Consider the following 25,203-nt stretch of genomic DNA (forward strand, 5'->3'; position numbering starts at 1 on the left):
TGGTGTCCTCCTTCGCCCATCCACGTCCTCTGCTCTGATTGTCTACACAGATGTTGATGGGGTCGAATACCTGTATACTCGCAGGTCTACTTCAGGGTATGCTATTTTCCTTGGAGACAACCTCGTCTCCTGGTCCTCCAAGCGGCAGCCTACAGTGTCTCGCTCCAGTGAAGAGGCCGAATACAAGGCAATTGCTAACGGTGTCGCTGAAGCTTCTTGGTTGCGTCAGTTACTATAGGAGCTTCACAGTCCCTTAACCAAGAGCTCCTTAGTTTATTGTGATAATGTCGTTGCTGTCTACTTGTTCACTAACCCGGTTCAGCATCAGCGCACGAAGAATATCGAGATTGATCTCCACTTCGACCGCGAGCACGTTGCCATTGGTGATGTTCGTGTTCTTCATATGCCAACGACGTCTCAGTTTACGGACATCTTCACCAAGAGCCTTGTATTCTACGAGTTTCGCTCTAGTCTTAACGTCTACGCCATCGATGTTTCGATTGGGGGGTGTTAGACAACCTATTTCCTTCCATGTTTAGAAGGTTTCCTTCCCTATTAGGTGTTGACTGATTGCCCCTAATAAGGTGATACCCTTCCCTATCAGGCGTTGGTTGATTGCCCCTGATTAGGTGCTAATGGGTGATTCTTTCCTATATGGCTATTTCCTATTTAGTGTGAGATCTCCATGTTTGACTCCCTGATCATTGTTTCTATAAATCAGGTGGAGCAGAATCTGGTAAAGGTCTATATATTGTAATCCTGATACTTAGTGCAATGCAACAAACGATATTCCACGCTATCAGGCTACCATTTAATAAAGATGTAATGTTAGTATAAAAAATGACACATGAGATGAGGCCACCATTTAACAAGGTCTAAGATCTATTTGAGACTCTGTACCATTCCTTCTTATTTTAATGAACTGCAGCTCTCGTGCATTTTCGAGAGAGAGAGAAAAAAAACATGAGAGTATTTCAAGCTGTTCTTAAAGGATGATCCGATATTCACTTGTCTGGTGCTGCGGCACCATCAAAGGCGTTCCAAAGAGGTTAGCTCAAAGGCCTTAATATTTTGATCATCTTTGTTGCTTTGGAATTATGGAAGCGCCGAAATGCTTGTATTTTTTTGAAGGTGCTAGGCCTAGCGTAAACGTGCTGCTTCAAGCTGTGGCCTAGCATAAACGTGTACTATGTTTTTTGCTTGGGAAAATAAACGTGCTTCTTGCATGTGTTCCTCGCTATACTAGGTCAGACTGGTTCTGGATCCCTAGGTCCTTTGTTGTTTGAGGCTGCTGATCGTGTTTCCCTAGTTTATTTTTCTAGAATGCTGTATTGACTACACCTCATGGGGTGCATGGGAGGGGGTGTCTTCTCATCCCTCCCTTTTCTATCTCTACTAACTATTAAGAAGGTAACGTAGACCAAAATATGCCCCTCTCACATTATCGCGCGCGTCATGCACCTGCTCTCCCACTCACGCTGCATGCAAGCATGCAACTATGCAAGCTACGGGTGCCCCTCTTATCCACTCATGCTGCGTGCAAGCATACAACTAGCCTCCGAAGCTAGGCCCCGTGGCTCCCTCCGCTCACGCTGTATGCGTTCTTGTCGAGGCAAATTTTTGCATGTGTTCTTAATTAAAATGAAATTTTGAAGAAGCTCAGTGTAGCTCAGTTGGTCGACAATATTCATGTACGCGCAGACCCGACCCCTCAAGTCCAAGTCATTGTCGAGGCAAAATTTTGTATGTGTTCTTAATTAAAAACCCTTAATTAAAAACCCTACTATGTTGGTCAAGTTTTTTATAGATATACCCAGTTTCTTAGGCATACTTCTCTTTATGCACAATATATAGAAAATGGTGACTAACTATCAACTACTGTCAAATTTACTCAATCATTTCCACAACACTTTTACAACATGCTGCTTATAACTAGCAGATATGAATGTTCATATGTGAAAAGTAAGGATATGAAACTTATACCAAATGTCGTGTTAGTTACTCACAGGAGTATATTATTTATCTTCCAGATTGTTTGATCTATTTTAACCTACTTATCAATGCATATAGCTATGCTATGCTAGCTTTGATGGATGTTCAATTCGGAAGGATGAGCTGAACCGTGTGCATTTGGTTATTTCTCGTCCTTCCAAATTTGGTTCTTGTTGTGTTCTCAGTTGCATCTGGGCAGTAAATGATTAATCAAGTTTTCCCAGTTAAATCTTAGCCTGTGAATAGATACCAAAGCATTCAGACTATATTTAGAATATAATGTTAGTGTTAAGGTGATATTTTGCTACACAGAATTTTTATCTCATAGTGACAGTTGTCGTTACATATCTATGTTTTATACAGATTTTTAACTCTCGTGGCAACGCACTGGCATATATCTAGCCTTTTATATTGTCCATAAGGAAACGGCACACAACTCTCGTGTGTGGATCGAGAGAGAGAGAGAATGTTCTTGCTTATATATGAACTAGAGGAAATCCACAATTTGTAATTGAAGTTTTGTTCTACAATTAAAAGAAAAAGAAAAGTTCAATACCCGTTGACGTGTTCCCCACTCTGTATCATTCAGGTGGTCGCAGACTCGCAGGAGAAGTACGGGAGGGAGGGAGGGCAAAGCAACCATCATCGCAGCATGGTTTTACGGTTTCCTTCGTCAGCGACCACGTACCAGCCACCACATTACCACAACAACCAGCTCCAGCCGCGCAACCATCCACACAACCTGGACGGCCTTGTATGACACCACACAGGCTGTGGCTAAACCCCTCGGGGCGGACCCCTGCACTAATAAGGCTTTGTTCGGCAATTTAGGATTTTTCCCGGGCTGACTTTTTACCTCACATGGATCGGGTGAATCCAAGTCTTTCACTCAATTCTTTGTGCGATTAAATCCCTAAACCGAATCAATTAATATTTGTTCGTTTATTCCATGTGGATCATATCCCAAAACCCAATCAACTATGTTTGTTCATTTATTCCATGTCGATTAAATCCCAAACATGAAAACCAACAAAAAACCAATAAAAACCAACAAAGGTTAAACATAGAACATATCATTGTATCTCTAGAAATTTAAGTATGCATATCATATGATTCTCAATACATATCTTTTTTTGTTCAAATGAACACATTTTTTATTCAGATCAAATAAAAACACAAATCAACATCCAATGATCAGGTATATTTAGAACGGGAACACGTTGCCTTCAAATGCTACCAAGATCAAGCCTAAAGATGTGTCAACTGGCTGAACTTGGTACAACGTGTTGACTTTCCCTTTCTCTAACGATGCTGATAATATCTTTATCCTTGGACCCTAGAACACCATGAGACAGATAAATGAATATGCACAATAAAACAAAGCAAACTACATTAGAAAAGATTATGAGGTAATAACAAATGGATGGACATGTAATATAACAGACATTGCTGCAAATTTTCAAGTGTACATGTTGTAGTAGAAAACATAAAAATCATGGTTACCGTACATGAACAAAGGGCAAAATTTTAGTGCTCAGTTCTCATGTGTAAAGTGCAAAGTGTTCAGTTCTTATCTCATGTGTAAAGTGCAAAGTGTTCAGTTCTTATGTGCAAAGTGCAACAAACGGAATTTGCAGCTAGATAATTTAAATTGTTATTGTACATAAACACAAATTTGAACCAGAAAGGGAACCTTTAGTGCCGCTAACTATTGAATTTTCAACTTCATAGAAAGAAGCGGCACTGGATCTTAGACATCATGTCATCAATATATAAAGAATAAAAAAATTGAGCTAAGTAATTTATGCATTGTTCAGGTCGAAATTCAATGAATTTCAGTTCTAAAAAAAGCAAATCGATCAAGTCTTACAAACAAGCTACAATAATTTGGAATATTTAAAAGTCAGGAAGTTCAATCTTGTACTTTAAAACTAGTAGATGGTATTGCAGATAATTTGTTCAAAAACTAGAATTCAGATAGCTCATCTACGCGATAAAAAAACTACTCTACCAACTTCAGAGGACGGCAAGCGTAAAGCTGCTCCTCACAAAGCCACAGGTAAATAAAAGCAAGCCTTTCCAGACCTATATGAACACAGTTTTTGCTAACTCTCACTCTAAGATTTTTTTACTGACAGAGTATAGCTAACTAAAAATCTACAGGTTGTTAACTAATTAAACTGGCGCTAACTGTTAGCAAACTAAAAGTGCAGAATAATGTGATGTCATATTAAACAAACTACAATCAGAAACTCTGATATACTTTTCAGACGGTTGTTGTTCGGCAAAAAGAAGGCGAAAGACGACTGACATTTCCTCCCAAACACCTTCTTTTGAGGCGTAGTACAGAGGTTTACCTTCTATCAAGAGGGCTCACACCAATAAAAAATAATTGTATGGTGCAAACGCAACAAGCTAGCCTTTTTGCAGTGGACAAAGGTTTGTTCCAGTACGACATATCTGCATCTTCAGTAGCTCAATAGTTGTAACATGTGCATGCCTGCAGAAATTTGAGTCCCTCGCCCCCTCGCCCCCTCGAGCGGCATAAATCACACTACTGCATGTTTTCAGGAATCATGGTGCACTCTATCTGACCAATCATGCAAGCATACCAACTGCTAGCCAAATCATTCCTTGCTAGATCTCATCACGGTGTGCGCCTTCTGCTTGCGAAACAAACAAAAAAGTATATCACACATCAGATTTCTCTGCAAGTCCGTCGGTGGATCTGTAGCCACCGCCACAAGTCCACTACCATGAACACTAGGACCGAGAAATGACTCAACTCAAGAACCCTAGCTAACAAAAGAGAGAGACCAACTGGATAGAAGCTTGACAGTGTAGTGGAGGTTGCCGGCGGCGGAGAGGATGTCGTCATCGCGATCCCCGCTCATCAACACCTTGTCTTCTCGCTTGCGCTGCCCCCGTACGTCTTCTCATCGCTCGCATGGGATTCGTTCCTGGCCCCTCGAGTCCTGGTTGCAATCCAAGGCCTCCTGTGCCCAAAAAAAAATCCAAACCTATGGGCAAGAATCCTGATAGACTTAACCGAACACAAAATAAATTAGAACCTGGAATTTTTACTGGGCTAGGATTTCAACCTAACACGAAACGGCGAAAACCTGTCGTGTCCGGTTGCGCCAGTGCTAATAATAATAATAAGAGGGCTTGACACGACAAGTGTTTATTCCAGAAACTCGACGTTCTCTGTAATAATCTGCCCAAACTCTGAACAAACAGGCCCTTGCCGTCCCAGCAGAGCACGTCCCGCATGACAGTGCCTGGACACGCCCGGTTCGTTAAGCGAAACGAGCTCATTTATTGGCCGGAACGAGCCGTTGCAGAAATATCCTATCCTTTCCCCGGATTGGTGGCGGCTTGGTAGGTTGGCCGTGGCCCGTTGGTTGCAGAAAATATCGTTTTCCGCGTGGTTTGGTGTGCCTTGGCTGGCCTGGCGCACAAGCAGCACATCGAATACGCATGAATGCACGATACACGCGGAGAGTGCGTGAGAGAGAGAGAGAGTCGTAGACGGAGTACGTTGATCTGGCGCGCCTGTTGGCATCCGCATGCAGCCCCGGGTCCAGTCCAGCGCCGCCTCTCCCTCCATCAATGGCCGCGCGCGCGCTGCAAATGCATCGCCACTACCCGAGCCACTCTCTCTCTCTCTCACTCCAGTGCTCCTGCTGCGAATGCGATATATGTGCAGCTAGTCAGTAGGGTAGGTGAGAGAGAGAGAGATTAGGAGGGTCTCCTCGCCTCCGATCCCCAGCATCGATCGGCCAGTCGTGCTAGTGGGGGAGCTGGGGTATGGTTGGTGTCCGTCGATGAACGCAATAAATAAATAAAACACCAGGGGCCTGCACTGCACACTGGATCGTCATCACTGCGCCAGGAACCAACTAGGACTGCTGCTGCGGCATATAGGCTCCGGCCGCCGGGCGAAAACACCCGTTATTATGCCTGTATGTGATTTCTAGCTACTCTGCACGTAGCCTGCAACTGCAGCCCAAATCCTGTATGTGATTTTTTTTGTATTGCAGGTCATGGCTGGAGTATTTACAACCATTTCCCTCACGCACGCAGTTTGCAGATCACTGTCGGAGAGCCATCAATAGCCCTGCCGTGGCCGAGCCGTACCGTACGTCGAGCCGTCGAGGAGGTCCCCTGGATTCTCTCCTGTGTTGCTCGGCCGGTTCATCGTCATCAATTGCCTTGCCGGCCTTCGGTACGTAGTTCGGTTTCGTCATTCCGTGGGCGCTCCATGCGCACAGGCTAGTAGGCTACTCGATCCTCTTTTTTTTTAGCAAGCACCAAACACAAACAGGTTACTCGACTTACCATTGCAGTACCGTATTATGCGCCTTTAATTTGATTGCACGCAAATTTTGTGATGAGGTGGCTTTCGATCTGTTGACAGCAGAGAACCATCGTCAAGGCTCAGTCACCTGATTGCACGCAAATTTTGTGATGAGTGTGCGATTGGTCGGTCGACGATAGAAAGAGGGAGAGGCAGGGGATGATTGCACTGCGCAACGGAGGATGTGACTGGTGGAAGGAGTTGCGTTGGTCACTTGGGGCAGGATTGGAGAATCAAGCGAGGCGAGGCGAGGCCGAGGCAAGAGGTACGCGTGGAGGAGGTATATATATATATATATATATATATATATATATATATATATATATATATATATATATATATATATATATATATATATATATATATATATATATATATATATATATATATATATATATATATATATATATTACACCTGTGTGCATTCAATATAGAGAATGCACACAGGCCGAACCTATGTGCCAGGTCCGAGCCAACCGTCCCACCCAGGCCGGTTTCGTCCCTCCCGCACGCTTCGGACATAACCTTTTTATTTTCCCGCCCCCGCCCCTCTTTCTCCGTAAACGGCTCCTCCGCGAACGGCTCAACCTCTTCACATAAGTTGCAATCACACCAGACTTGCAGTTGCAATTATACCAGACAGCAGTTGCAATCATTGTTTTGTTTAACAGATTTTTGGACATAGTTATATAGAAGTTGCAATCACACCAGACCAGCAGTTGCAATTACACCAGACACAGTTGCAATCATTGTTTTGTTTAACAGATTTTTGGACATAGTTATATAGGAGTTGCAATCACACCAGACCAGCAGTTGCAATTACACCAGGCAGCAGTTGCAATCATTGTTTGTTTAACAGATTTTTGGACATAGTTATATAGAAGTTGCAATCACACCAGATCAGAAGTTGCAATTACACCAGATCAGAAGTTGCAATTATTGTTTGTTTAACATATTTTTGGACATAGTTATATAGAAGTTGCAATCACAACAGACCCACAGTTGTAATTACACCAGACCAGTAGTTGCAATCTTGTTTGTTTAACAGATTTTTGGAAATAGTTATATAGAAGTTGCAATCACACCAGACCAGCAGTTGCAATTACACCAGACCAACAGTTGCAATCATATTTTTTAACAAAATTTCTCAGAGTTATTCAGTACTTGCAATCATATAAGAGCAACTCAGCAGTTGCATCCACACTACACCAGCAGTTGCAATTACAACACACCATCGGTTGCAATCATTTTGTTTACATTTTTTAACAGATATTTGAGTAAAATTATACAACAGTTGCAATCACACATAATGCGGGCTTGCAATCCCACCTAATGCGGGGGACAGGGAGGCACGCAGACAGAGAGGCGCGCGGCGGCGCGGGGACAGGGAGGCGCGCGGCGGCGCGGGGACAGGGAGGCGCTCGGTGGCGGTGGGATCTAGGTTTAGAGGATCGGAGGAAGGAGGAGGAGACGGCGGCGGCGCGGGGATAGGGATGCGCGCGGCGGCGGCGGCGGCGGGGAGGCGCGCGAAACAGGACTTACGTCTGGGTGCATTCAATATAGAGAATGCACCCAGGTGCATTTTAGCAGCGCCGTATATATATATATATATATATATATATATATATATATATATATATATATATATATATATATATATATATATATATATATATATATATATATATATATATATATATAGTGCAATAACACCCCGAGCACGCCTCCCCATAAGAGCATGCCCTTGGCCCTTCTGTACGTGCGCCTCCCTGCCTCCCGCCGCGAGTATCCTCTAATTGAAAACTTGAGTCTCTGTTTTTACTCCTTGATTACCATTGCATGTTGTGTTGTTACTCCAGTTGCAACGTTTGTTGCTTGTTGATTGCAACTATGGGTATCCGCTAATTGCAAACTCATGATTGTGTGTTGTTCTGTAGGATGCAAACATACTTGATGTGTTTGTCCCCAGGGTGCGGCAAACATTTGATACAAGGGAAGAAGCCTACCTCTTTTACCTTGACTATGCAAAGTTGGCTGGTTTTAGTGTCAGGACAAAGAGGTGTAATTGCAACTGCTGGTGTGGTGTGATTGCAACCCCGCATTAGGTGTGATTGCAACTGCTGTATAATTCTACCCAAATATCTGTTAAAAAATGTAAACAAAATGATTGCAACTGCTGGTGTGTTGTAATTGCAACTACTGGTGTGGTGTGATTGCAACTGCTGAGTTGCTCTGATGTGATTGCAAGTACTGAATAACTCTGGGAAATTTTGTTAAAAATATGATTGCAACTGTTGGTCTGGTGTAATTGCAACTGTTGGTCTGGTGTGATTGCAACTTCTATATAACTAGATGCAACTGCTGGTCTGGTTCGAAAATTGTAGCATTCTGTCGGGAGCGTGCGGGAGGGACGAAGACGAAGCGTCGATTCGGCCTGGGTGGGGCGATTGGCTCGGACCAGATGCTCCTGGCGCGTAGGTTCGGCCTGGGTGCATTCTCTATATTGAATGCACCCAGGTGTAATATATAAATACAGTATATATATATATATATATAGATTGTATATTAGTAGCCCTGGGCTTCCAATAACTAAAGGAAGCTCGGGCCAGACAGTGCAATCCGGTCGAGCCGGACAACATCCGGACGTCTATAAAACAGGACCCGGAGTGCTAGGGTTCAGTTTTTCACGCCCCATCTCGATTCATTAGCGACGACGGTTGCCCGATAGCGCGCGCGGCGGTGGACCCCGGCCAGTGGTTGCGGTGGCCGTGGCTCCCCGACCTCGACATGCGGTGGCGGCGGTTCCTAGGCCGGCGGTGGCGGCCCCCGATCCAGAGGGCGAGCGGCGGCGGATCCCAGGCCGGTGGCCGCAACTCCATTACCTCGACGCGCGGTGGCGGAGGTTCCTCGATCCGCAGCGAGGCCCTTGTGCAGGCAAGCGGCGGCGTCCCCGAAGCCCCGAGGAGGCGGCACTTCCAAGGCCAGCGAGCAAGCGACGTCCGTCGACGTGCGAGTAGCGACGGTGACGCATGAGGCACGATGTTCGAGCGAGCGACGTCACGGAAGGGGCGAGATGCGCGCAGCGATGATCGCGCGTGACATCCTCTGATCCGGCGCATTTTTCTTTTCGTTTATTGTGTTTTATGCCTACCACATGTATTATTTACGCTAAAAACTGTATGATTTTATGCTTCAACACAGAGTTCGTATATCAGTTTACTGCATGCACATTGGAAAGGCAATTCCTTGATTTATGTTGTTCTTAATTTGCGCGCATGCAATAGAAACTCCCACGATTTTGCCATAATTTTTGGATCTGTATAAAAATAGAAACCGCATGCATGCGGCTGCCATGTTTTTCGGATCTGTCATAAAAATAAGATCGTAATAACAACCTACTAAAGCTATCAACCTCTAATTGACTCGGTATTTACGCTTATAATTGAGGGATTTTATGCTCAAAACTTAAGGTTTTTACGCTCCACCCGGAGATGCGTCCACCAGTGAACAACATGCCAGATTTTTTACGCAGTGTAAGGAATTGCATAAATACCTACACTGTGTAGTATAATTTGTTTCAGTATACATCATAAACTAGTTCTAATGCGTTTAGTTGCATGGCTGTTGGAGGGATCCTATATTTATGAAGAAAATAAAACATTAAATGTGATTTTTTGTTTCTATGCATGCAATTCATTTCCTTTCATTGCATATTCTTTCCATCATAAATTCGTGTGCATGCAGCCTGTAGCAGATTTTTACGCAGTATACCGAATTGCATAATTATCTACACAGTGTAGCATATTTAGTATCAGTATATAGCATAAAATGGTCATTACGAGTTTTAGTTGCATGTCTGTTGCAGCGATCCTAAATTTATGGAGGAAATAAAGCATTTAAAATAGAAACCGCCACACATATCTTTCCTAAATTTACGCGCATGCAAGGGAACGTGTTTGACTCATGCATGCATTTTGCCATAATTTTAGGATCTGTATAACCGCATGCATGCGACTGCCATGTTTTTCGGATCTGCCATAAAAATAGGATCGTAATAACAACCTACTAGAGCTATCAACCTCTCACATTGGCTCGGTATATACGCTTATAATTGAGGGATTTTATGCTCAAAACTTAAGGTTATTACGCTCCAACCCGGAGGTGCGTCCACCAGTGAACAACATGCTAGATTTTTTATGCAGTGTAACGAATTGCATAAATACCTACATCATGTAGTATAATTTGTATCAGTATATATCATAAACTAGATTTAATGTGTTTTAGCTGCATGACTGTTGGAGGGATCTTATATTTATGAAGAAAATAAAATATTAAATACGATTTTTTGTTTCTATGCGTGTAATTCATTTCCTTTCATTGCACATTATTTTTATCATAAATTCGTGTGCATGCAGCTGGTAACAGATTTTTACACAGTATATCGAATTGCATAATTGTTAACACAGTGTAGCATTGAAAGTGCATTCATCCCTTTTGTGAGTTTTGGTGATTTGGATAACAACACATTTAAAGGTCTAACAAGTTTGCTAAGTGTTGAACAGGAAATTCAGTATGATGAACATACTTGAATAGTGTATAATGATCAGTGAACAAAGGTTCAACACGAGGTTATATAACCAATGAGACAATGCAAATGGATATAATATGATCTCTATATTGGTTTGAATATATGGACAAGACCTGAGAAATCACTACATACATATGACCAGAATAGAGGACAAAGTGATTTAGAGGATTGGTCAAGCCAAAGAGAATAAGATATGAGGAATCGTGAATTGGCTTGACCATATTACTACCAGTCCATATATGCTTCTATGAGAATCAAACTAGAGCTTGATTGATCTTAACGGTTATATCTAGAAGACATTCAAGCAAGGTTCACAATATTGAAGAAATGATTCTCTCAATGGTTGCTCAATATTATGTGACTCAAGAATGGCTTGATAGGGTGAAGATAGCAAGGAAAGGGCTTCGAGGAACTAAGCGAAGGTGAAGGCCAAGCGACGGCTTGTAGACCAAGGTACCATGGCTAAGGTGAAGAAGAGAGTACTTGCACTAAGTCGATGAACTAATCAGCTATGAAGAGTTATAACATGTTGATGCATCAGTAAGGTGACTTGAAGCCATGATTTGAACTCATATAAGGTGATATGGTACAAGTCACAGGGTTTGATTTGAGATTGCTTCAAAAGGTGAGACAAAGATGTTTGTGATCCTTATGAAGCAATGCCATGGAGAAATCACACATGAGACACCAATGACTCAAAGAGTTTACTTCATTTTATTTTATTTAACTTGAGTATAGGAATCGTCGTACTATAAAGGGGGATCCAAAAAGAAGGTTGGTGTTTGCCAAAGCTCAAACCTCTCTATTCAAAAGCTATTTTTGAAAAGCAAAAATCTCTTTAACGTTCTATGGTTGACCGTGGTTAGGGTTGAGAAACCTAGAGTGTTTTTGCTGAAAAGCAGCTGAACTTCTTCAACTGCAGCTGAACTTGACTTCAGCTAAGTTGAGCTTCTTCAGCTGCAGCTGAGCTTTTCAGCTGAGCTGAACTTCAGCTGAGTTGAGCTTTCTCAACTTCAGCTGAACTCAACTTCAGCTGTGAACCTCTTTGACCATACACCAGCTGAACTTGCCTCCGGGCAGTTGAGCTGGGGTTTTCTCTCCTAAACTCACTGGTCAAGACCGGTTGAACTGGTCATAAGGGGCAGTTCAGCTGGTCTCTGACCCCTCTGACCTCTGATCTGCAGTCTGCCAGTCAGACTGGCAAACAGGTCGCCAGGAGCTGTCAGGGGCGGTTCAACCGCCCCCCCTGGGCGGTTCAACCGGTGTTGGTCAACTTTGACCAGTCTGCGCGTCAGTCTGCCAGTCAGACTGGCAGACAGGCTGCCAGGCCTGCCAGGGGCGGTTCAACCGCCCTAGGGGGCGGTTCAACCGGTCTCAGGCAGAAAAATCTGCCCAACGGCTAGTTTTGAGCTCCACCTATATATACTACCTCCTACCTCTCTCCCCAGAGGAGGGAGCATGATTTGAACTCCATTTCTAACCCAAGAAACACTTCCCTCTCTCTCTCACACATCTCTTGCCTCTCCCATTTTCAAATCTTTGGAGAGAAATCTTTGAGTGAGCTTGAGAGCTGCGGTTTTTGTGCTTCATCTCTAAATCTCTCTTGCTCTTCTTCATTCGAGCTTTGGTACTACATCGAGTTCTTTGTGGATTCATTACTCTTGGAGCTTCTAGCTCCTAGACGACTAGGTGTCGCTTGTGAGTCTCCAAATCTTGTGGAAGACTGCAAGAAAGTTTGTATTACCCGCTCGTTTGAGCAAAGATTAGTGTGTGAGCTTGACCTTTGTGGTCGGCAAAGGGAGGATTAGGGTTGAAAGAGACCCAGCTCTTTGTGGGCGCCTCAACGAGGAAGTAGGGCACCTTGGTGGTGTGACCGAACCTCGGGATAAATCTTGTGTCTCTTGTGTTCTTGTTCATTGTGTTTGTTTGTGTTCTTCGTTCTCTCACCCTTCCGTGAAAGATTTGTTCATATCTTTTTGGTGTGTGGATTTTGAGAAGTGCCCTTCTCAGATCTACTACTTTGATCCCTGTGGATCATTTAGAACATCTCATTTCTAAAGTTAACCGGGTGAATTTCGAGATCAATTCAGTTTTATCCAGTTTGCTTCTAGTTTTTTGTTGAAAAAGTTTTAACTTGCCTATTCACCCCCCCCCCCCCCCTCTAGGCAACTTTCAATTGGTATCAGAGCCTAATCCTCGTTCTAACGCTTAACCGCGTGAGGAAAAGATCATGTTGGGGGGACTAAGAAACGAAAGTGCTTCTATGCTTGAAAAAGTTGAGGTTGCCTCGACTTCATCTTTTGGTGCAGATGTTGATCCTAGGGCAATAGACCTTGCCATGAGAATCGCCGAAAGGATGTTCCTCAAAATGAAGGAAGATGAGGTGAAGAACAAGATTGAAGAAGAAAATGATCGATGGAGACCAAACGACGAATCCACCTCCTCACAAGGTTCGTCTTTCAAATCTACTTCTCATATGTGCTTTATTGCTAATGGGAGTGACAGTGAAAGCGAAAGTGAGGATGAGGAGGAGCAAGAAAGTGATAGTGAAGATGAGGATGATCTTCAACAATTCTTCGCTCAGCTAAGCAAGAAACATCGGATGAGCTTGCTCAAACTCATGAAAAGAGCGGAAGAACAAAAAGAAATGCTTCATAAGCAAGAAGACTTCCTCATCAGAAAAATCGAAGACTTAGAGAAGTTGACCAAAGAGCATGAGAAGATAAAGTGCTCTCATGATGATTTTGTCAAAAGGTATGAAGACATTTCAATTGATCAAATTAAAGTTGTTAATCATTCATCATATATTGCTCAATTAGAAAATAAAAATGCTATGTTCAAGAACACGATAGAAAGGCTAAATGTTGAAAAACTAGCTTTGCAAGAAAAACATGATATGTTTGTGTGCTCTCATAATAAATTTATGGATTCACATATCATGTTAGAAATGGCTCATGAGGTTGTGTTAACTAATTTGAAATCATACCAACCTCACATATGCACATGTACTCAAATAGAAACTATATTATCATGTGCTAACAAATGTTGCTCTCAAGAAAGCCAATCTTCCATTGAGCTAGAAATTTCAGGAATTAGTGATATTTTTATCACACAAGAAAATAAAGAGCTCAAGGAAGAAGTTGGAAGGCTAAGAAAGAGATTAAGTCTTTTGAAGGGAAAGTGTCATGCTCAACCTTCTCAAGATAACCGTGATAATATGGTGAAAAAGCTTGAGAAGGGGACAACTGTAGCATGCACAAAACCCCTTCAAAAGAATACCAAGCTTTCCAAGAAGGACATGAGCAAAATCCATGGTGAGAAAATTAATGCTCATATGATTTGCTCTAACAATGTACCTATGTGCTTCAACAAAGAAATATCAAAGAGAAGCGATAGGAGGTGCTATGGATGCAAGGAGAAGGGCCATGAAATTGATTCATGCCCCCACATGAAGAATCAAGACCTTGCACGGTCAAGAAAGATAACCATCAAAAAGGATGAAAGCAAAAGGCAAATGCATTGCAAGGACAAGCATCGCATTTGCTACAATTGCCGTGAAAAAGGTCATCTATTCAAGGTTTGTCCAAAGGGTAAAACTCCTAAGCCTAACTTGTCAATACATTCAAATATGCTTAGGAGACCCAAATTTGACTCTTGTGCTAGAAAGGTGATGAGTTCACCACATTCTAGGACCAAGGCTATTTGGGTGCCTAAGTCCTTATTGGCTAACCTTGATGGACCTATCATGAGATGGGTACCAAAATGTACTTAATAAGTTTTGCAGGTACCCAGAGATGATATGAAGCTTTTGGGTGCTTGAGCGGTTCAACTCAATTCTTATCTCAAGCTATCAATCTTACATTGTCTATCCTTTAAGATTGACCCAAAGATGAATTGAGTTGTTATATCACTAACTTCATATTCATCTCTAGCAAGAACTTATGTTGTAGGGAATAAGGATTAACCTTTGTGGGAATCAAGCAAAAGGCCTACAACCAAGTGATATCCAAAGGATGGTAACAATTAATTCTTAAGTGCACATTGCTTTTAATTGGTATATTCCTTTGTGTCTTTTGTAGCCACATAGGAAAAATGAAGCACTTGAGAATGAACTTAAAAGATTTTACCTTGCTTTGGAAAGGATCTAATTATATGTTAGATTGCAAATTCATATTTTTATATTGTGACAATCTACATGCTTTAAATTGATTGTATGTATCTTGTGGCATATTTCAAGTTAATCATCATATTATTGCCATGACCTAGACATAAAGAGTATTATCCCATGTTCTTAAATGAATAGAGTGCTAAGTAAGAAATTCAAATTCTTAAAGCACTTATCAAATGGGGAATTCTCTATATGACTAGAGTTGTGAGACTAATGTTTCTATCTAAGTGTTTATGTAGTCTCACAACATGAGAATGTGTTTCCCAAATGGAGTGTGCCATTCAACATTCAAAGAAGATCGGACCAATACTATGTGATGTATTCATTCTTGTTTAAATTGGTTTTGAGTCTTCTTTATTAATCACTCACCATGCTATGAATTAAACTTTCCATGTAAACTTAATTAAATAATCATGCTACTTTCATCTTTTTTACAATTGATGTTATGCATGATGCTTGTAAGGGTAATTTAGTTCATATCATGAGGTTTCCTTGTTTTAGTAACCTTCTTGTCATTCATATACTAGAGGTTGCTAAATAGGAAACTATTGCTTTTTTACTAATACAATCTCTTTTAAGATATTTAATGGAAATTCATAAGTAGAGATTGTGCTCTTTCAATTGGTAAAATCACAAGCTTTAAAGGTTAATCTTCACCTAAAAGGAAGATTAGGAATGTTCAAGGCAAAGGTATGGAACAAATTGCTTCAATTGGTAGTTGATCAATAGTAGTTCCTTCCAAGTGGCATTCTTTCAATTGGTAATAATATATTCTATGGAAAGGAATGTCAATATGAAGGTTAAATTCCTTTTGGCTTAAATTTGTAAATTAATGCATATTGTGAATTCACTGCTCCATGTGCATTAACTTAAAAGGAATTTAATTTATGCCTTTACGCCTCATAAATGATGATTTGTTTGCCATTCATATATAGATATCATCATTCATTAAATACTTCCTTGTACTACTAATACCTCTTTTCAAAGTGTTTTATCGACTAGTTTTAAAAGGAAAAGAGATAACAAAGAAGGAAGTCTCCACAAATGATGAAAAGAAGAATATTAAGGTGACACCACCACAGATAGTAAGATCTGTCAAATTGGTATAATAAATGGTACATTCTATATGGTGGTAAGTATTCTTAGGCATAAGTTAATTCATTGCAAATTTGTCATGCCTTGACCATGATATGTAATATACTCCTCATGAGACTCTTAACTGAATTGAAAGTGCATGTGGCAAGTCATTCAAATACTTGATGCACATATCTAGTGGGAGAACATTATATATCTTGTGTCACAGAGAATAAGTTTCACTTGAGTAAGCTATACTAAGACAATCCAAAATGGTAAATTTGTATCTCATTCATATGGATTGTAATCTTTGTTTTCTAAATAGCTACTCTTGATGCAGTTTAAAATTCCCTTATCGTTAAATCTAAAAGTGCATAAGAATCTTTTTTGTTGATATTCATCACATACATATGCACTAACATGGATATGATTTTTAAACTGTAAAAGGTACAATTAGTGATCCATACTCTCTAAATTTTGGAAACCCATATTTTGATATCTTAGAAATCTACTTCAATCGGTATCCATATGCTTCACATTGAATTGGATCACTAAGTTGTATATTACATGCATAACTTGTCTCTATGATATGAATGCTTGTGCAACTAACCTTGATAAGGTAGGTGCACCCAAGGTCAAGCTAGGTTCATCATCAAGAAGGCAACACAATGATGTATCAAGAAAAGGAGAAAAGGCTCATATTCTTAACTCTTGCTCTTATCTGTGAGTTTACATATTAACTTGGAACCATAGTAAGATGGTTGTCAAGTATATGTGGATGCCTACACAAAGAGAAAGGCCACAATAAGGAATGTGTGGGTACCCAAGGCTCTTACTACTAATCTTAAAGGACCCAATTAAAATTGGGTACCAAAATACAAAGCTTAAACTTGTTTTGCAGGATCACTCCTTCAATGGATCAAGTTGGGTGCTCGATGATGAATATATAAATCATATTTGGAGATAGTAGCAAGGGTGGTAACAACTGAATCTCAAGTGCATATTATTTTCAAATCTTATCTCTGTTGTGACATGTGTAGCCACTAAGGGAAAAGAAGCACTTGAGGATATACATCAGTTATTGATTATGAAATAATGGTCTAATTGGAAGATAAATGAATATTATCATATGGTCAACAAATCCAAAACTATGTGATGTACTCTCTCTCTAGTTAATTTGAATTTGATTCTTCTATATTAGACACTCACCATAATATGGATTAAGTCAGCCCTTTAGACTTTATTGAATAACCATGCATATTATCCATATCATTCAAAATATATTGTGCTTAAGGGCTCAAGGGAAATTTAGTCCATATTATGAGGTTTTTCTGTTTTTAGCAACACACTTGTCTTTCGCATATAAAGGGTTGCTAAATAAGAAACTAGTGCTTGTGCTACTAATGCCATCTCTTGTGTTGAGTTTATCCATAGAAAATCTATGTTAAGAGATGGTGCTTGTTTTAAATTGGATAAATCACAAGCTTAAGGATACTATTCAACTAAAGTAAGATGAAGTTGATAAGAGGCCAAGGTATGAAAACTTCCTCTCCTTCAGTTGTTCTAGTATTCTATCCTTAGTGGGATGTACCATAATATAGATTAATTTCATTGCAATATAAAATGTTCAATAGTGCATATAACTTTGACATCAACCATATATGTGCACTAATTTAAAGTAATTTAATCTGCCCTTTTGGGTTCTAAGAATGATGATTCATTTGCCATCCTCATATAAGGATCATCATTTGTAAAACCTTCCTTGTGTTTCTAATGCTCTCTTTTCTAAGTGTTTCAATAAGGTCCTTCCAAGCGCTTTCAAGATGGATTCAAAATATATGGATATAAGAGTCTTGGTTGTTTCAATCATTGAGTTTTAATTGATCGAATCAAGAAAAGATGAAAGAAGTTCAAGATCACTTGGTTGGATGAAATCGTAAAGAGAAAAGAGATCACAGTGATTCAAGAAGGGAGTTATACTTTTTTTTGTCAACCAAATAATGAAGATGTAGTGACATATTTATATGATATCCTTCATTATGAGGTTTTGAGGTTCATATTAGCAAGCTTTACCCTTCAGGATTTCAATTGATATACTTTCAATTCTTAAACTTTCAATTGGTTTAATTTTCATCATCTATGTAAAGCATGTTATGTTAAACCAAGATATAGTGCAAACATCTCCTTTAAACCTCGTATTGTTGATGTGCATAAGTGTACTTTGTGTACTCTTGCATGCACAAATTGAGGGAGAGTTTAGCCTATGTCTTGTGAGACTAATGAATTCTTTCAAGTTCATGTTGTGTAGTCTCACACCTTGGAGAACATCAAATGAGGATGAATGGTTCCATAGAAATGAAGAATTTCTCTTGATTGTTTGAAGAGGATAAGTTTCTCTTTGAAATGTCAAGCCTATCAAGAGCTAAGATGGAAATTCATGATTATAATGGAGACCATGTGGCGTAGAACAAAGGTGTGTCACTCCATGAACTATTGTATTACAATTGTGTATCTAGGCTCTTACATGCTAGTGTGTGCATGTATATGCAATATCTTAAGTCACGCCATAAGGTTGCACTTGTGGTGACGATTAAAGAATCTCTAAATATTTGATTAATACCTCTTGTGATGATGTCATAAGTTTGTCTTAAGTCATCTTAGTGAGGTATGAGTCAAATATGCTAACCTCTCAAGAATCTTGGCTTAAAATATTGCATATCATGTCTATTAGTATACCTTTTGGATTATGAGCAATTCCTTCAATTGGTACAATTTCACATTTTCATACTTTATTTGTACCAAGGTTCAAATTGTAGGACTTAATCCCCTAGCCTCACAAGTCCAAGTGCATAAGCTAAACAAGTATCCATCACTTGTATGCACACATTTAGGGGGAGAATAGTCTATAATTTGAATCTTTGAGACTAACTTCATTTTCAAGTCTATTATGTGTGTAGTCTCAAATTAGAAAGGAATTTTCGGGCAAAGACAATCGCTTCCACTGCAAATTTCTTATGGGTATCAAAGATTCTTTGCTCCAATAAATGTATCTTCTATACATTTCATAAGAGAATGAGTTTCTCTTGTATATGCTACTCCAACGTCATCTAACATTGGTAAATATGTATCACATCCTTTTGGATTGCAAATGTCTAAAGTAGCATAGCTTATAAATTCTCCTGTCTAGCACTTAATTGATTAAATAGTGCACATGTTCCTTATGTTGCATGATTATGTTCAGTTGATACTCCTTTTATGCTAATGGTACTTTAAATTGCAAATAAGTACTCTCAACTGGTATCAATTGAATTCATATATATGTGTGCACGAAAACTTGAGGAGGACTTAGTGTAATATGCAATTAGTGGTCTGCTTATCTAAAAAATTGTATCAATTGGTGTTTTTCAATTGGTATTTTCATACATGATCACTAGTTGTATAATCCATACTTGTGCAATTTTCATGTTGCCTCTTGTTATGATAAGAAAATGCTAGGTGACATCTAGACTCCAGGTATCAAGATTTATCTTTCAATTAGTATGACAATATTCATTTGATATCTTGGACCTATGTCACAATTATGCCAACAAGAGCTTGCAAATGAATTCTAAATCCAACACAAGTCTGGAAACCCCTTGAAAAGGTAAAATGCAAAGGTACATCACTTGTGACACTTATCCATTACCTTTGTGCCATCTAAGGATCATTTTCATGATAGTGTGTTCACATCTCGCTTAATCATAATTTCTACCCTTTATATTCTTTGTATCCTTTTTGGAGATTTATGACAAAGGGGGAGAAATTTTGCATTAAATCTTACCTTTAGTATTATGTAACTAAGTGTTAGAATACTTTTAAGAAGGGGAGAAATAATTAAAAAAAGGGGGAATCATAAGAAAAACATAAGATGTAGAAAGTTGATGAGTGCATACTATGTCATGAGCATCACGTTTATTTTATGACACACTGCACTCCATGAATAGTATGATATAAGTTATCTCTATACTTTGACCCAAATATGTGCTTTTGGTATTTGAGTACAAAACTGGTATTTTCTGAAATGCACATATTTAGGGGGAGGAAATTATATCATAGGATTCAAAATCTTATTTATCAAATCTTATGTAAGCTTTAAATGTGTTGTCATCAATCACCAAAAAGGGGGAGATTGAAAGTGCATTCATCCCTTTTGTGAGTTTTGGTGATTTGGATAACAACACATTTAAAGGTCTAACAAGTTTGCTAAGTGTTGAACATGAAATTCAGTATGATGAACATACTTGAATAGTGTATAATGATCAGTGAACAAAGGTTCAACACGAGGTTATATAACCAATGAGACAATACAAATGGATATAATATGATCTCTATATTGGTTTGAATATATGGACAAGACCTGAGAAATCACTACATACATATGACCAGAATAGAGGACAAAGTGATTTAGAGGATTGGTCAAGCCAAAGAGAATAAGATATGAGGAATCGTGAATTGGCTTGACCATATTACTATCAGTCCATATATGCTTCTATGAGAATCAAACTAGAGCTTGATTGATCTTAACGGTTATATCTAGAAGACATTCAAGCAAGGTTCACAATATTGAAGAAATGATTCTCTCAATGGTTGCTCAATATGATGTGACTCAAGAATGGCTTGATAGGGTGAAGATAGCAAGGAAAGGGCTTCGAGGAACTAAGCGAAGGTGAAGGCCAAGCGACGGCTTGTAGACCGAGGTACCATGGCTAAGGTGAAGAAGAGAGTACTTGCACTAAGTCGATGAACTAATTAGCTATGAAGAGTTATAACATGTTGATGCATCAGTAAGGTGACTTGAAGCCATGATTTGAACTCATATAAGGTGATATGGTACAAGTCACAGGGTTTGATTTGAGTTTGCTTCAAAAGGTGAGACAAAGATGTTTGTGATCCTTATGAAGCAATGCCATGGAGAAATCACACATGAGACACCAATGACTTAAGGAGTTTACTTCATTTTATTTTATTTAACTTGAGTATAGGAATCGTCGTACTATAAAGGGGGATCCAAAAAGAAGGTTGGTGTTTGCCAAAGCTCAAACCTCTCTATTCAAAAGCTATTTTTGAAAAGCAAAAATCTCTTTAACGTTCTATGGTTGACCGTGGTTAGGGTTGAGAAACCTAGAGTGTTCTTGCTGAAAAGCAGCTGAACTTCTTCAACTGCAGCTGAGCTTTCCAGCTGAACTTGACTTCAGCTAAGTTGAGCTTCTTCAGCTGCAGCTGAGCTTTTCAGCTGAGCTGAACTTCAGCTGAGTTGAGCTTTCTCAACTTCAGCTGAACTCAACTTCAGCTGTGAACCTCTTTGACCATACACCAGCTGAACTTGCCTCCGGGCAGTTGAGCTGGGGTTTTCTCTCCTAAACTCACTGGTCAAGACCGGTTGAACTGGTCCTAAGGGGCAGTTCAGCTGGTCTCTGACCCCTCTGACCTCTGATCTGCAGTCTGCCAGTCAGACTGGCAAACAGGTCGCTAGGAGCTGTCAGGGGCGGTTCAACCGGTGTTGGTCAACTTTGACCAGTCTGCGCGTCAGTCTGCCAGTCAGACTGGCAGACAGGCTGCCAGGCCTGCCAGGGGCGGTTCAACCGCCCTAGGGGGCGGTTCAACCGGTCTCAGGCAGAAAAATCTGCCCAACGGCTAGTTTTGAGCTCCACCTATATATACTACCTCCTACCTCTCTCCCCAGAGGAGGGAGCACGATTGGAACTCCATTTCTAACCCAAGAAACACTTCCCTCTCTCTCTCACACATCTCTTGCCTCTCCCATTTCAAATCTTTGGAGAGAAATCTTTGAGTGAGCTTGAGAGCTGCGGTTTTTGTGCTTCATCTCTAAATCTCTCTTGCTCTTCTTCATTCGAGCTTTGGTACTACATCGAGTTCTTTGTGGATTCATTACTCTTGGAGCTTCTAGCTCCTAGACGACTAGGTGTCGCTTGTGAGTCTCCAAATCTTGTGGAAGACCGCAAGAAAGTTTGTATTACCCGCTCGTTTGAGCAAAGATTAGTGTGTGAGCTTGACCTTTGTGGTCGGCAAAGGGAGGATTAGGGTTGAAAGAGACCCGGCTCTTTGTGGGCGCCTCAACAAGGAAGTAGGGCACCTTAGTGGTGTGACCGAACCTCGGGATAAATCTTGTGTCTCTTGTGTTCTTGTTCATTGTGTTTGTTTGTGTTCTTCGTTCTCTCACCCTTCCGTGAAAGATTTGTTCATATCTTTTTGGTGTGTGGATTTTGAGAAGTGCCCTTCTCAGATCTACTACTTTGAACCCTGTGGATCATTTAGAACATCTCATTTCTAAAGTTAACCGGGTGAATTTCGAGATCAATTCAGTTTTATCCAGTTTGCTTCTAGTTTTTTGTTGAAAACGTTTTAACTTGCCTATTCACCCCCCTCTAGGCAACTTTCAAGCATATTTAGTCTCAGTATATATCATAAAATGGTCCTTACGTGTCTAGCTGCATGGCTGTTGCAGCGATCCTAAATTTATGGAGGAAATAAAGGATTTTAAAAACAGAAACTGCCGCACATATCTTTCCTAAATTTATGCGCATGCATTGGATCGTGTTTGACTCATGCATGCATTCCTTTTTTTGCACTAACAGACGTGGGGCAGGTGGCGCACCCGACAGCCTGTTTGGGCGCGCTGGTTGAACCAGTTTGCAGGGGTGGTTGGCCTGGGCCTCCTTTAACTATTGGAAGCCCAGGGCTCCCGTTATACCTGCCCTATATATATATAGTATTTAAAGCCCTGGGCTCTATTTAACTACAGGAAGCCCTGACCAGGTGTGCAGACCGCACCGGACCCTTTTTGGCTTATTGTACCTACATGTGCTTACGCTAAATTATAATACGAGTTATGCTGATGTGTGTATCAGTTTGTGCAAATATAGTCTGCGCATATTACATGAATTGGGCCCACGATCCTGCCCACGCGCTCACAATTATCTAGTCCCACGTCGTCACTATAAAAACACTCCCACGCCGCCAGGGATTAGGTTTTAGCGGCGGCGGCGGTTCCCTCAGGCGTGCGAGCAGGCGCCCGTGAGCAGGAGAGCCTCGGCCGCCACGGCGCTCTCCAGCCGGCGGATTGGCGATCGTGGAGGGGGCGCGAGGAGGAGCCTCAGCGTCCGCGGCGGTACAGCTTCAGGAGGCACCGGTCGGGCGCGGCGGAGTGGGCGGCGGTGGTGCTGTTCATGGTGCTGGCGGTCGTGGTGCTGCTGGGCGCCGTGGTCGTCCTTGTGGTGGTGCTGCTGCTGCAGCCCCGCGTGCCGTACGTGGCGGTGCTCCGCGCCTACCCGTTTCGCGTGCCCGCCAGGGGCGTCCTCCCGCTGGCGTACGTGGCACGCGCGCAGGGCGCCCCGCTGGGCGACGCCGGCAGCGCCGCCATGGAGGTCGCGCTCCACGACGGCGTGGTGCCGTTCCAGGTGGATGGGGAGGCCCGGACGCGATGGAAGGTCGCGGGGATCGTCGGCGTCGACCAGTGGATGCGCCTGGCGTGCCAGCTCCGCTTCTTCTGGCCCAACGGCACCGTGCTCCCCTTTAGATGCATCTCTAAGTCCAAGTTCTTGTTCTTCTGACCGTCGTGCCCTCTGTATTGTCTAGTGGCTACTCTTCTGACCTCAGTTCCATGGTCGGGCGTGAGCGTGACGGATCAAGATTCAGGAACAACAAATGGCTTCATCGTTTTCTTTCTTGTCTTGGGTTCGTTCATTTATTACTTCACCCCCATGTCGCATGTATAGGTCGGCAAAAAAAAATTTTGTCTTGGGTTCTTTCTTATTGCATTTTACGCTTCCACTAAAAAGCAAGTGCCACATTCGTCGTTTTAAAACAGATCATTGATTTACGCTAAAATTCGTATCCATTTACGCTGTTTCGGATCATGTCTTACGCTTAAATCCACCTGACCTAGAACCCGAGCACGATCGGAGCGCGATTTTGACATCGTAATTTAGGCCACATTCGTTGTTACGAAATATATTGATGATGTACGATAAAATTTGTACCCATTTACGCTGTTTGGTTCACGTTTTACGCTGAAATTTGACCAAGCCAAAATCAGTGCACGATCGAACGTGATCAATCTACGCTGTTTTAGCTAATATAGGATTTACGCTAATATTCATATTCATTTACGATGTTTTAGCTCACGTTTTACGCCGAAATCTGCCCTAGCCAGAACCCGCGCACGATTGGGTGCACGCGATTTTCACGCCGTAATTTTGGGCTTCGTTTGCTGTTACAAAACAGATATATGATTTACGCTAAATTTCGTACTCATTTAAGATGTTTTAGCTCACGTTTTACGCTGGAATCCGCCCGAGCAGAACCCGCGAACTGCAGCTGTAAAGTAAAATTTATTTCCTTCTACTAATGCTCCTCGAACCGTAACTGTCCCTTTATTTACGCGATTATGCAGCACGTCTTTCCTTATATCAAACCGGTCAAGATTTATATAATGCATGGTTTATGTTATCATGTTACACATCGTTATGCAGTCGTAAACGGTGTGCACATGGTAATATTCGTTTCCGTGAGTCAAGGTACAAAAGATCCCTTCTATGCATGATTTATGCACATTACTACATATATTTATGCGTGCGTATTTGTTTCCTCCCGTAACTGAGCCTTTATTTACGCGCACGAAGAGCACGTCTTTCCTTATCTCAAAACCGGTGGAAGATTTTAAATGTTTGCATGGTTTACGCTATCATGTATCACAACGTTATGCAGTCGTAACCGGCAAGCATATGCAAATATTCGTTCCCGTGATTCGTGGCATAAAAGATTCTATTTATGCATGAGTTATGCACATTTGTACATATATTTATGCGTGTGTATATCGCATGTCGCGTCTCAGCCGGGATACGTGGCTATCCTATGCATGGCTGACGCAAGCTGGCGTCCAGTGGGCCGAACGCGACCCGATTGGCCTCCTGGCTGGGGCTTCGCCCACTAACGGAAGCCCAGGGCTTCTATTACCTCTTC

At 41.2% G+C, this 25,203-nt stretch overlaps 1 long non-coding RNA gene across 1 annotated transcript; it reads left to right on the top strand.

The window, feature by feature from the left end:
• Positions 1-5,602: 5,602 nt before the first annotated feature.
• LOC103653803 (uncharacterized) lies at positions 5,603-8,431 on the top strand. Its single transcript, XR_565723.3, has 4 exons — positions 5,603-5,957; positions 6,036-6,220; positions 6,416-6,617; positions 8,290-8,431. It is a non-coding gene; the product is annotated as an uncharacterized lncRNA (long non-coding RNA).
• Positions 8,432-25,203: the final 16,772 nt, after the last annotated feature.

The sequence above is a fragment of the Zea mays genome, chromosome 4 (genome assembly GCF_902167145.1).
Source record: "Zea mays cultivar B73 chromosome 4, Zm-B73-REFERENCE-NAM-5.0, whole genome shotgun sequence".
Taxonomy (NCBI): domain Eukaryota; kingdom Viridiplantae; phylum Streptophyta; class Magnoliopsida; order Poales; family Poaceae; genus Zea; species Zea mays.